The sequence below is a fragment of the Gopherus evgoodei genome, chromosome 11, assembly GCF_007399415.2.
Source record: "Gopherus evgoodei ecotype Sinaloan lineage chromosome 11, rGopEvg1_v1.p, whole genome shotgun sequence".
NCBI classification, from domain to species: Eukaryota; Metazoa; Chordata; order Testudines; family Testudinidae; genus Gopherus; species Gopherus evgoodei.
Genome location: NC_044332.1, coordinates 28,066,132 through 28,080,124, shown reverse-complemented (window position 1 = coordinate 28,080,124; position 13,993 = coordinate 28,066,132). Strand labels below are relative to the sequence as shown.

Sequence of the window (13,993 nt, the reverse complement as noted above, 5' to 3'; positions counted from 1 at the left end):
GCACTGACCGGGGACAGAGACTTTTGCGTTGTTAGACTTTGGGGTGATTTGGACTTAAGACCCTGAGGGGAAAAGTATCAGAGGGTAGCCGTGTTAGTCTGGATCTGTAAAAGCAGCAAAGAATCCTGTGGCACCTTATAGACTAACAGACGTTTTGGAGCATGAGCTTTCGTGGGTGAATACCCACTTCCTCAGATGCATGCATCTGAGGAAGTGGGTATTCACCCACGAAAGCTCATGCTCCAAAACGTCTGTTAGTCTATAAGGTGCCACAGGATTCTTTGCTGCTTTTTGAGGGGAAAAGGACATTGCCAAACGTACTTGGAGGTGGGTCTTTTTGCTCATGGTTTGTGTTATAATCCTGTTTGTGGTGTTTCCCCAACATAATGCCGCATTGTTTCCCTTCTTTATTAAAAGGATTTTGTTACACTCGGACTCCGTGCTTGCAAGTGGGGAAGTATTGCCTCCTAGAGGCACCCTGGGGGGGGGGGTATGTAATTGTCCCAGGTCACTGGGTGGGGGCTCAAGCCAGTTTTGTATTGTGTTATTGAAATGGAACCCCTAGATACTGAACCCGGCCCTTGTTGCTGCTAACTAGAGGGGCAGAAGGGTTACATAAAAATAAAGTAAGAACCAGGACCAATGCCCAACTAAGTAGCTATTCTTAACTCATTGCACTGTGGTTTTAGTCACCCAGCTCCCATAGACACTAACGGCAGTTATAAAGCTTACTCCCTGTATATCTAATTGAGAATATAGCCCTCTGATTTTTGCTTTTATAAGAACCAAACTATGGATTATCAATCATAGATTTGTGGCCAGTGACCATGCACCAATTAGTACAGAAGTATGTGGTTTTGTACTGCTGTGGAGTACTATGGGAACCCTTTCTCAGCATTGCCCCTCAATGTATCCATGTTACAGTTGTCCTGTTTTTTTAAGATCATTGTGATAGTGCACTGTCTACAGCTGTTCAATTAGCCAAAGCACTGTTTACATATTGTTGGAGCAGTGTGCATCCCAGGATATTAGAGAGACAAGATGCGTGAGGTAATATCTTTTATTGGACCAACTTCTGTTGGAGACAAGCTCTCAAACTCCACAGAGCTCTTCTGCAGACCTTTTCAAAGATTACTTGTCTGCTAGGGTTGCCAACCCTTCAGGATTGTCCTGGAGGCTCCAGGAATTGAAGATTAGCTTTTAGTTCAGAGGTGGGCAAACTATGGTCCGCAGGCCACAACCTGCTCACGGAACTGTTCTGCCTGGCCCCTGAGCTCCTGGCCTGGGAGGCTAGCCCCTGGCCCCTACCCCACTGTCCTCCCTCCCCCGCAGCCTCAGCTCACTGCTTCGTGGGTGCAATGCTCTGGGCAGCGGGGCTGCAAGCTCCTGGGGTAGTGCAGCTGCAGACCCCGGCCTGACCCAATGCTCTGTGCTGCGTGATGCATGGCTGGCTCCAGCCGGGCAGCACGGCTGGCTGTCCTGGTGCAGCCGCACCACCAGCCATCATACCATGCTCCAGGCAGCATGGTACGGGGGCAGGAAGTGGTGTAGGGAGGTTGGATAGAGGACACGGGAGTTCGGGGGGTGGTTTGGGGCCAGGTGTGTAGATAGGGGTGCAGGCAGTCAGAGGCTGGGGAACTGAGGGTTGAATGGGGGTGGGGGTTCAGGGGGCAGTCAGGGGACAGGGAGAAAAGGTGGTTGGATGGGTATGGGGTCCCAGGGGGGCCATCAGGAAGGAGAGGGGGGTTGGATGGAGTGGTGGAGGGCAGCAGTGGGGGGCAGGCAGGGGTGGGGAGCCTGGGGATGGTTAGGAAGAAGAGATGGTTGGATGGGGAGGGGTCTCGGGGAGGCTGTCAGGAGGCGAGATGCGGGGGGTAGTGGTAGATGGGGGCATGGGCCGGGCCACGCCTGGCTGTTTGGGGAGGCACAAAAACCCGATGCAGCCCTCAGGCCAAAAAGTTTGCCCACTCCTGTTTTAGTTAAAGATTGTTACAAGGAAGAGGGAGAAATTGTCCTCTTTAACCTCTGAGGAGAGGACAAGAAGCAATGGGCTTAAATTGCAGCAAGGGCGGTTTAGGTTGGACATTAGGATAAACTTGCTGTTGGGGTGGTTAATCACTGGAATAAATTGCCTAGGGAGGTTGTGGAATCTCCGTCATTGGAGATTTTTAAGAGCGGGTTAAACAAACACTTGTCAGGGATGGTCTAGAACAGTGGTGGGCCACCTGCTGCCTGTGGGCTGCATGCAGGCCATCAGGGTAGTCTGACTGTGGGCTGCTAGACATTTTGCTTTTGTTGACTGTCTGCAGGCATGGGCATCCCAGCTCCCAGTGACCATGCTGGCTGCTGCTTCCCACAGCTCCCATTGGCTGGGAACGGTGAACTGTGGCAACTGAGCTGCAGGGGCAGAGCTGTCCTTAGGCATAGGCAGCATATGCAGCTGTGGTAGGGCACTATGAAATTTGGGGCACCAAATTGCCCCAAATTTCATGGTGCCCTAGGCAGCTGCATGCTGCATACGTGGCAGCACCATGCTGCATACGTGGCAGCACCAGCTGCAGCTGTCACACTGCAAGGGGCAGGGCTGTCCCTAGGGGGTTACGGGGCCCCGGACAACTCCCTGCGCCCCACCTCCTACCCTTTCCCCCTGTCTGCCCCCAGCCCGCCCCCATTCCACCTCTTCCCCCAGCAACCCTGAACTCATCGGCAGCAGCGGGAAGCAGAGCAGCCCACTCTACTCCGCCAGCTCCCAGCCGGGTCACTCCACTTTCCGCCGCCGGTGAGTGCAGGCCCCCCTCCGCCACTCACCATCAGCAGGAAGCAGAGTGCCGCGGCCCCAGCCCGCTCTGCTTCCCTTGCCCCGGCCCCATCCGTGTCGCTCGGGGGAGAGGAGGTGTTGGGGAAAGGTTCCCCACCCCCCCGCACTCACCGGCGGCAGGAAGCAGAGCTGGGAGCTGGCGGAGTGGAGCGGGCTGATGTTGGGCTGCTGCACCTCACGCCGCTGCTGGTGAATGTGTGGGGGATCCCTTCTCTCAAGCCCCCTCCCCCAAGCGACACGGCTGGGGCGGGGAGTGGAGCCGGCTGCTCCCAGCCCCCTACTAATCCCCGGGGCCACTTTGGGTCTATGGGGCCCCCAAAAGTGCCCTGGGGTGGGAGGCCTGGGGCCCAACACAGCTCCCCGAGGGGGGGGGGCTGCATAAGGCACCCAAATGGCTAGGGACAGCCCTGTGGAGAGCTGTGCCTGCAGATGGTCAATGTGAGCAAAATGTCTCCCGGCCCACAATCGGATTACCTGATGGGCTGCATGCACCCATCACTAGTCTAGGACGTAATCCTGCCATGAGTGCAGGGGACTGGACTCCATGATCTCAAGGTTTCATCCAGTCCTATGATTTGAAGCATTTGCCCAGAAGCACACACTGTACAAACTGCAGCAGGCTGTACAGTCTGACTCCGCTGACCAGATGTCCTGATTTTACAGAGACAGTCTCAATTTTGGGGTCTTTTTCTTATATAGGCTCCTATTACCCCCCACCCCGTCCCAATTTTTCACATTTGCTGTCTGGTCACTCTAGCCTGACTACAGGTTTCCAGGCACTGAGGTCCAAGAAAGGCTGGCTGGTCTCTGGCTGATTGGGTGACGGTGCCAGGGAGGCAGGAGGGATGACCTAAACCAGGAACAGCTGAGCCACGTGGTTTCTGAGAAAGGACTCCTGGAGCTAGAAGGCAGCGATTGAGAGGAAAGCGAAAGTTAAAGCAGCTGGAGGAGGTGAAAAAGACGTTTCTTTGAGCAGCTGTGACCCTGGCCCTGTGCCCTCGCTGGGGAACGGGCTGATTTTTCCCCCACTTCCCTATCACATTCTGTTAGCTCAGCATTGCCTCGGTGGGTGACCAAAACAGTGTTTGAATCATTTAACAAATGCTCTTCCTGAAAGTCTGCTGGGCTTCTTGACCACCTGATGCATTTTTAACCTGTTGTTGTGCCTCAGGCCGTTCCTGTCATTTGAGTGCTTGACTTTTCAACCTGATGCTGTTCCTTCAAGGTGTGTTGTAATAATACAGAGGCTTCGCCTGCGGTATAGAGTGCAAGGAACATGTCCAGCTGAATATATTACCATCCTCTGGCTTATACATGCAGCCTAGAGCTCTTTCAGTGCAAAGGATTCCAAAGCAAGTTTACACCAATGACCCATGGAGTGCCATCAGTTTTTAAGCAGAACACACCCATTGAGTTCCCTTTTAATAAAATTAAAGCATGGTATGGTGCACTGCATATACAAGCATCACTGAACTGTAGTCACCTCTGGGGTGGAAGATGGGTGTCAGGTAGTTGCCAGCACATTTCACAATGCTAGTGGAAGAGAAATAATGTTTTTGTTTATAGACATGTTTGTCACTAAGACACTGATTAAAAGAGCAGAGACACAGGATCAATATTTTGAAAACAGCAAAAACAATTTTGATCCATCATAAAAATACAACCATAATATCTCCTTTGTTGTTGCAACATGATTTTGCAATTCTTGTGTTGGTAATAAAACTAGAGGTGTTACATATGTGTTAATAGAAAATTGGGGTGGAAATGAGCTATTGTGAATTTTATTAAGCACTGACAACGTGCTTGACACTGTACTATACGCACAATACAGGCAGTCACTCCAAATCTAGACAAGATGGATTCAAAGCAGACAGGATGCACTGAGAAGTACAGTGGAGGAAATAATCATGATGTTTTTGTGTGTGTGATGACTTCTTGACTCATTTCCTCTGGGTACTTGTGGAAGAAGCGACCTTTCATGAGGGCGTCTGAGTTATAGAAACACTGGTTGCCATGCCATGGTTAGGTTTGCAGCTACACTTTCTTTCTAAATCTTCTTACACTGCCATTATTTCTCCTAATTTTTAGTAGGGAATGAGCTATTGCTCTGAATATTTTGGGGGTTCCTCACATGTAGAAGTTTTTTTTTGTTCTTAAGAGTTGAAAAACTCTAGGATAAAGAGCTGTCGTATAAAATGCTGTCAAAAATGACCCACTTTTTACATTCGGAATAAAATATCTCGTGGTTTGTCAACCACCAGTTAAAGACATGCAATGCTGGCATTTGTTGGCATGTACATGGTGGAAGCCAAACATAATTTGATTCTGAACTGCTTAAACTGTTTAAAATTAATTAAAGGTTCACTGTACGTGGATGGAAGTAAATTCACCATATTCTGTATTATACAATGGGAGGAAATAAGATGCAAAAGGTTAAAATAGGACATACAAATATAGTTGGCCTTTCCGATTTCTAAACTATAACCAAGATTTCCATGTAAGATACAGTAGTTTTTGACTGGTGAATCACTGCAGCCAGAAATCAAAGAATGTGCCTTATAGTCTTCCTTGACATTTAGCATTGTTCCCCCACTGGATTTTCTGATAGTTTCTTTTAGTTTCATGTTTTCTTTCCTTTATGATTTTCTTTGGTCCATTGTATTAACTGATATTCAGAAAAATAGGGGCATATCTTGTTCCCCCTGAACAGGAACAAAAGATTGGCAAAACAATGGAAGAATAAAATTTTGGGCTTTGGAACAGGCCTCCAGTACATACGCCTCCTTTCCTGTTTTACTTTGAGATCTGTCTATAAACAATTTTCAAAATGTCACTGTCAGGGAACAAACTCCAGATGCAAAGTGCATATGGTAAACCTTGTGGATTGTAATCCGTCTGAGGTCTGGGTATAAGTATTGTCTTTTTAAGTAAAAGAGCCAGGTGGCAACTGAAAGTTTCATGTTTCTGGTTAATTTGTTGCATTGTGATGATGTGGCAAAACTCTAAGTTCAGCATATTTGTCATCTTGTGATTGTTAGAAAATTTTTGACTTTGCAGCTGAAAAGTACAATGAAAGTGAAAGTGCAGTTATCAGCTGCTGTGTCCCTGCTGAGCTGGTCCGCTAGTGTATTCTTGACACTGGGAAGGTGACAAGCTTCCAGGTGCATTTTGTGGCTGATACAGAAGTCCCATAGATGGAGTGCCTCTTGACAGAGAGTTGACAAGCACGCTCCCCCTTGCCTATCGATGTAGAACATCGAAGCTGTGTTGTCCGTCAGGACTTGTACCACCTTGCCCGCCAGGTGGGGCAGGAAGATTCCACGTGCCAGCCAGACTGCTCGGAGCTCTTTGACATTTATGTGTAACTTTGCCTCCTCCAGGGACCACATCCCGTGTCTGGAGGTCACCAAGATGCGCACCCCAGCTGAGGTCTGAGGCATCCAACACCAACTTGATGGAGTGAGGGGCTGTCGAACTAAACCCCTTCCAGGACTATCCTGGAGTCAGCTGAGGTCTGAGGCGTCCAACACCAACTTGATGGAGTGAGGGGTTGTCGAACTAAACCCCTTCCAGGATTATCCTGGAGTCAGTCCACCATCGCAGCGAAGTAAGTATTGCCTGGGGAATGGTAACAATATTTTCCAAAGGGTCTCAGGACTGGGAATAGACCATCCCCAGCCATTGTTGCAGGGGCCGCATTCAGAGACTGGCATGGCAGACCATGCTGCCATGTGACCCAGGAGGCGCAGACAGACCCTGGCTGTTGTCAGAGGGAACGCGGAGACTTCTGTGATGAGGTTCGTCAACATGTGGAACTTTTCCAGTGGCAGGAACACCCTGGCACAGGTCAAGGACCACTCCAATGAACTCTATCCTCTGCAGTGGCACTAATGTCGACTTTTTGTTGTTTACCAGTAGGCCCAGAGAGCAGCATGTGGCCTGAAACACCGTGACATCCCTTTGGACTTGAGACCTGGAGCTGCCCTTGATGAGCCAGTCGTTGAGGTATGGGTCGATCGGAATACTCTGGCGCCTGAAATAAGCTGCTACCACTGACATGCACTTGGTAAACACTCGGTGCTGTTGCCAGGCCAAACAGGAGGACCGCAAACTGATAATGGTGGGGCCCCCTGTAAACTGGAGGAAGAGTCCGTGCCCTTGAAAGTTCGCTATGTGGAAGTACGCATCCTTCAAATCGAGGGCGGCATATCAGTCTCCCAGATCAAGGGAGGGGATAATAGAAGCCAGGGAAACCATGCAGAACTTTAACTTCTTTAGGTACTTGTTGAGGTCTCGCAGGTCCAGGATGGGCTGTAGACCACCCTTGGCCTTTGGGATTAAGAAGTACCGGGAAAAGAACCCCTTGTTCCTGTACTAAAGAGGAACTTCTTCCACCGCACCCAGCTGTAGTCACCCCTCTACCTCCTGCACGAGGAGACTCTGTGAGAGATGTCCTTAAAGAGGGATGGGGAAGGCAGGTGGGAAGGGGAGGGCAGAAAGGAACTGGAGGGTATAACCCTGTTTCACTGTGCTGAGGACACATCGGTTCGAGGTTCTAGCCATCCAGGCAGGGAGGAAGAGGGTAAGGTGGTTGGAGAACACAGGGAAGGACAGATCCAGGGAATAGTCTGGTAGTTTGCCCTTGGGCACACCCTCAAAATGGCCCCCTGCTTATTACGAGTTGAGCCCAACTGGGCAGATCATGGAGGCGGCTGGCTAGGGTGGCGCTTGTAGCCGTTGGCTCATTTATGGGGCTGGTCCTGCCGAGGCTGATGCCCCTGGCCCTGTGACCAGGGCCGGCTTTAGGCCAATTCGCCCGATTCCTGGGAATTGGGCCCCGCGCTTTAGCCGCCTTTTAAATTTTTTTACTTACCCTGGCTGCGGTCTGCTCCAGGGTCTTCCATGGCCCCGCTCCCCTGACCAAAGCGCCGGCGGGAGCGCGGCTGCCCCACAGCTCCGCTCTCTCAGCTGGAGCTCTGACCAGAGCGCCGCAAGCCCAGCAGCCCCACTCTCCTGGCTGGAGCTCTGGCCGGAGTGCGACAAGCCCCGCGGCCCCGCTCTCCTGGCTGGAGCTCTGGCTGGAGTGCGACAAGCCCTGCGGCCCCGCAGCCCCGGCTGGAGCTCTGGCCGGAGCGCGACAAGCCCCGCGCCCCGTTCTCCTGGCTGGAGCTCTGGCTGGAGTGCGACAAGCCCTGCGGCCCCGCAGCCCCGGCTGGAGCTCTGGCCGGAGCGCGACAAGCCCCGCGGCCCCGGCTGGAGCTCTGGCCGGAGCGCGACAAGCCCCGCGGCCCCGGCTGGAGCTCTGGCCGGAGCGCAACAAGCCCCGCGGCCCCGGCTGGAGCTCTGGCCGGTGCGCGACAAGCCCCGCGGCCCCGGCTGGAGCTCTGGCTGGAGCGCGACAAACCCTGCGGCCCTGCTCTCCTGGCTGGAGCTCTGGCTGGAGCACGGCAAGCCCCGTTTCTCCGGTTGGAGCTCCGGGCCCTTTAAATAGCCCCCAGAGCCCTGGGATAGCAGGGGGCTCTGGGGGCTATTTAAAGGGCCAGGGCTCCAGCTGCCTCTGCCACCCCGGTCCTTTAAATAGCCGCCGGAGCCCCGCCGCCCCCATGCATTCCCCAGGGCTCCCACGGCTATTTAAAAGGTCTGGGGCGGGGTAGAAGCAGGGGAGTCCCAGGCCCTTTAAATAGCCCTCAGAGCCCTGGGATAGCGGGGGGCTTGGGGGCTTTTTAAAGGGCCAGGGCTCCAGCTGCCTCTGCTGCATCCCCTGCCCTGCCCGCACCAGCCCCGCCCCCCCAGTGCCTGCAGTCAGCTCTGCACCCCCTGCCCACAGCCAGCCCCTACCAAACCCCCTGCCCTGTCTCCAGCCAATCCCTGCCACAAAACCCTGCCCACACCTGCCCTGCACTGCCCGCCCTGCCCTGTCTCCAGCCAACCCCTGCTGCACCCCCCGCGTGAAGCCAGCCAGTCCCATACTCCTGTCTCCAGCCCTGCCAACCCCTGCTGCACCCCCCTGTGGCCCTGCCTGAAGCCAGCCCACCCCACACTCCCCTGTCTCCAGCCAGCCCTGCACCCCTTGCCCTGCCTGCAGCCAGACCCTACCTCCAGTCAGCCCCTGCCCTGCCTCGAACCAGCCCCATGTCCACTGCTGCCCTGCAGTTCCCAGGCCAGTAACCTGCACACCTGCTTCAATGAGGGGGGCAGGAAGCAGCGGGAACCTACACATGTGCACGCCCCCAGGGAGTAGCGGGGACCCACACATGTGAAATGGTAGTCATTAATAACCAATCAACAGGATATATGATGCAATGTACATAATATACAAGTTTATTATTTATATAGTTATGGAAAGTAAATAATACATGGAAGGCCTTTTTTTACACTTTTTTCTTGTTAAGTCATCCCTGCCAGGGCCCCGCCGAAAGTGTTCGAATTGGGCCCCGCACTTCCTAAAGCCGGCCCTGCCTGTGACTGCTGCAGTTTGAACCACTTACAGGCCAGGGCTGGGCCATAGAGACCCAGGGTTTTTTTGGTGGTGCGGGTGTGATGTTGCACCCCATAATGCTTCATGGGAGTATGCTTATGAATGTATATATGACATAACTGGAATATGTTTTATGCTACATATGCCATGTATGCATGTATCAAAGTTATGAATATTGGCTATGTACTTGTTTAATTTTAAGTAGTTTCAGTGAAGCAGTTGGTCAGCTTCCTGAGAAAAGACTATTTTCAGCAAGTGCCCAATCAAGAAACACTTAAGCTCACAATAAACTTGGAGATACCAATCCACATCTGAGCTTTCCCAGGAATGTGGCCTGGCTGGTAAGGAACTTAAGTCATCCATGGACATGTGACTTGCCCATATGACTCCAAAACTCCATCTTATAGAGGGGATTCTACACAGGGGGAGGGAGGGATTTAGATCCACAAGGAGAAACTATATAAATCCTTGGGAGACACCTTCATTTTTGGTCTTCAGCTGGCTCAAGAGACAGTCTCTCCACCCCCAAAGAATACCTGAAAGAAACTGGAACAAAGGACAGTAACCATAAGGGTGTGAGTGATTGCTGGACCCAGACTAGGAGGCTAGTCTGTAAAAGAAGCTTGCTGGAACATCTCTGAGGGTGAGATTTAACCTGTAATCATTTTCTTACTGTATTAGGTTTAGACTTGCGTGTTTTATTTTGCTTGGTAATTCACTTTGTTCTGTCTGTTATTATTTGGAACCACTTAAATCCTACTTCTTGTATTTAATAAAATCACTTTAACTTATTAATTAAGCCAGAGTATGTATTAATATCTGGGAGGTGGGGAACAGCTGTGCATATCTCTCTATCAGTGTTATAGGGGACGGACAATGTATGTGTTTACCCTGTATAAACTTTATTACTGGGGTTTGGACCCCACTGGGAGCTGGGCATCTGAGTGTTGGAGCCAGAAACACTTCTTAAGCTGTTTTCAGTTAAGCCTGGAGCTTTTAGGGGACGTAGTTCAGACTGGGGTCTATGTTTGTAGCAGGCTAGCACGTCTAGCTCAAATTAGGCAAGATTCTGAAGTCCCAAACTGCCAGGGAAAACAGGCTGAGCGGTAGTCTAGGCATATCAGTTGGCAGTTCCCAATTGGTTTTCTATGATCCAACCCATCACAGCGGGCGTCCTGGAGGCCATGCAACTTGATGTCTCTTTGCTCCGCAAACAGGGCCTAGCCATCGAAGGGCAGGTCTGCTGAGCCGGTGGACAACCCAGAGAGGAGCAGCCGAGAGGCTCGCTGCATGGAGATAGCGGAAGCCATGGTGTCGTCTCTCATGAAGGATAGCTCGGAAAGCCTCGGGGAGCGACCCTTTGAACTTGGCCATGGCTTGCCACATATTGAAGTCATATCGGCCAAGGAGGGCTTGGTGGTTGGCCACTCTCAGCTGAAGGCTGGAAGACGAATAAACCTTTTGCCCCAAAAGATCCAGCCTCCTCGTGTCTTTATTTTTTGTGGTGGCCCTGGGTTTTCCCTGTCTCTTCTTGTGGTTAACCCCCTCAACCACAAGAGAACTGGTGGGTAGGTGGGAGTATAAGTACTCGTGCTCTTTGGTTGGCATGAAGTACTTGTGTTTGGCTCTTTTAGAGATGGGGGCCAGGGAAGAGGGGGTCTGCCACAGGGCATTAGTGATTTTAGAAATCCCTTCATGAAGGAGTAGAGCCATGCTGGCAGGAGCTGCGGAGCAGAGGACATCGAAGAGAGAATCCGAGGGCTCTTCCAATTCCTCTTCCTGAAGCCCCAGGTTAGAAAAGACCCTCTTCAAATGTTCCTGGTATGCCTTGGCATCATCCTGAGGAACTGGGTAAGGAGGCCCTGTGATAGCCTTGTCTGATGCCTATGAGGATGATGCCAGTGCCCCAGGAACCATTGGTGGTCCAGCAGCTTGCTCCCCTGGGTCCTCCTGGACCTACGGGGGTCTTACCCTGCAAAAGTCTCCAGCACCAGATAGGGATAGGATCCCAAGGCCGCTGGCCTTTCCAAGGCTCGCAAAACCGATCAGGCAGCCTGGGAAGGCTAGATAAACCCCCAAGGGTTCCATGGGTACCATGGTACCGGCCACTGTGCTTGGGGCCATTGGACAGGTTTCAGTGCTGATAATGTAGTCGTACTGGGTCTTGTCCCACAGTCAGGGAACCCTGCTCAAAGCTAAGCTGGAGCTACTAGTAGAGCAGTTGGTCCCGGGCGATGGGGATCCCAGTCCAGCTGAGCAGTGGCTCTTGACTGGTCCCGATCACTGCATCCCAAAGCCAACCTAGTGAGACTATCTTGGTCAGGCTCTCTGGGACTGACAGCGTTGGGTGGATCTGCATTGGCTACCCAGCAATCCAATCCTCATGCTACTCAACTGGTACCGGGACTTCATATGGGATCGGGAGCTACTATGAGCTGATTGCCGGGAGGATTGTCCTGAGGAGGGTGACCTTCCTTTTGGAGATGGGCGATGACGGGCCAGTGATTGGAGGTCTTTGGTCCCCGATTAGTCCTGGGATCAGTCCTGGGCCCTTGAAGATGGTCAGGGTTGGTTCCGGAGTTCTTGCCAGGTGGCATGTGCCTCAAAGGGTCTGTGCCAATCTATTAGCGAGGTATGGCTCGAGTCCCTTGATCAGTGCCCCCAGTGTGGGGACTGAAGGGGGCTCAGCTGAGCCTACCTCTCCTGTCCTGTGGAAGGGCAAATGCTGGTGGGATGTCCCTCTCGATGGGGAACGGTGCCGCTGAGGCGGGGACACACGAATAGGTCCCAATGCAGATTTTCCCCAAGACTAGGGTACTGCAGGAGCTGGTGTGGGTAGCACCGGGAGTGTCAGGATCGCCTGAGCTGCTTGAAGGGCTTCGGGCACTGATGGCACCTGAAGCTGGCTGGTGCCTGCATCACTATCCAGAATCTCAGGCAAGGTATGGGATAGGATGGGTTGCATCACTCAATTTGAGCTGGGGCCTGACTTCCTGAGGGGCATGTTGAGCTGCCTGACACAGGTCTTGGCTCGCCCCCTGCCCTCTCCTTTCCCTTGCGGGAGGTCGGAGATCTTCCCCTCAAAGTCTTTTTTGGCTTCTTAACCGGTGCCAGCTTGTGGACAGTGCCAGCGGAGTCGGCCACGGTGCTCAGTGCGGAGTTGGACCACTGCTCCAGTGCCAAAGTGAGTGCCAACCCCATTAGGAGCTCTTTCGGACAGATATCACACTCCTTCTTCGTCCTAGGTTTAAAGGACTTGCAGATACGGCACTTGTCACTTATGTGCCCCTTGCCTAAGCACCTTAGGCAGCTGGTATGTGGATCACTAATGGGCATAGGCCATTCACAGTGATCGCAGGGCTTAAAGCCTAGGGATCAGGGCTTAAAGGCTGGGTCCCGTTCATGACTAACAGAGTTTGAGACTACTACTAAGGGTAACTAAGAAAACTACCAACTATGTATACCTACTTTACAGAATTTTAAAGTTCGCAAGAACAGAGATGGAATCAATGCTAGCCAAAGCAGCAGACATTCCAGCACTGTCACTGATGACAAGAAGGAACTGAGGATGGGGGGAGTTGGCAGACCCCTTATACCACACCATGCGGGTGCCATTCCAAAAGGTGCCAGAGCTGGTTCCCTACAGATATTGCTGAGGGAAAAACTTCTGGCACCGGTGCACGTGGTGAGCACACACACCTAATATGGAATGGACATGAGCAAGCACTTGACGAAGAATCTGTGTTCCCAAAGGGTCTTATTCTTTCAAATCTGATTTTTTTGACTATTAGCCTTTTGTTTCCAATTGGCCAGAGCAGAGATTAACACACACGTCTAGGCGGTTTACATGGTCAAGAACAATCAATATGCAGCATTTTTTTGTTTTGTTTTTAGATGCTGTGATGCATGGATAGAATGGGTTAAACATCCTGCAAAATAAATAACCCTCAAAAGACATGGAGGAATAATGTTTGTGTTTTTGTGTATTTACATATGTATGAGTAGGGTCAACAATGTAATCAACAATCCCTGTCTATGCTGTATTCTGATAATTCAGAGGTCAAAAGAACATCCTATAATTTAAATGAATTGTAAACAAGGGATATCTCAGTATTCATCTCTCTTTGAAATGTACTGTGAATGGTGGAGGAACAAGCAAATGGCTTTATGTTAATTCATATAGCTAAGTACCAGTGATGGACCTTCTTCAAAGTTATCCTAATTACCCTGAGGAACTCCAACTTGTCAAAAGACATGATGTATACAAGATCCTCGGGTCCTGACTCTGTCATCTCAGATCTGCGTAGGCTTCATCAGGGGAAGTTTGAGTCGCAAGACTGAGATCCCAGTTATGCTGCATGATAGACCCAGGCCAGTAGGGTAGAGCAGAGTAGTCGAAGGCAGATATACTGGCCAGTGGATAACTAGTTCTCTGTTCCCTGACCAGAGCAGGGTCTGCACCAAGCTAATGAGAACACCTGATTCCAATTAACTTGCAAAGAGTCAGGTGAGGCTGTTAAGCTAATGTGAACACCTGACTAATTAGGCCCCTCTGATACTATAAAAGGGCTCACTCCAGACAGGCTGAGGAGAGCCAGAGGAGAGGAAGTGAGGTTGAAGGACTAGATAATGAAGACACCCTCAAGCCCCTGGAAAGGGAGCCCTAAGGTAAGGGTGACGAAGCATTAAGAGACAGA

General features: G+C 51.5%; 2 long non-coding RNA genes across 4 annotated transcripts; both read left to right on the top strand.

Annotated features, from left to right (window-relative positions):
• The first annotated feature begins 2,739 nt into the window (after positions 1-2,739).
• Positions 2,740-9,832, top strand: LOC115659478. 3 transcript variants are annotated; one of them, XR_004002561.1, is made up of 5 exons: positions 2,740-2,779; positions 3,576-3,769; positions 6,199-6,425; positions 6,734-6,823; positions 9,795-9,832. It is a non-coding gene; the product is annotated as an uncharacterized LOC115659478 (long non-coding RNA). The 3 variants fall into 3 exon arrangements; XR_004002560.1 differs by lacking the exon at positions 9,795-9,832 and having other exon boundaries at positions 6,734-7,639; XR_004002562.1 differs by lacking the exons at positions 2,740-2,779; positions 9,795-9,832 and adding an exon at positions 2,825-3,007 and having other exon boundaries at positions 6,734-7,639.
• Positions 9,833-9,901: 69 nt separating this feature from the next.
• LOC115659479 lies at positions 9,902-10,767 on the top strand. The gene is made up of 2 exons (XR_004002563.1): positions 9,902-9,939; positions 10,514-10,767. It is a non-coding gene; the product is annotated as an uncharacterized LOC115659479 (long non-coding RNA).
• The last annotated feature ends 3,226 nt before the right edge of the window (positions 10,768-13,993 follow it).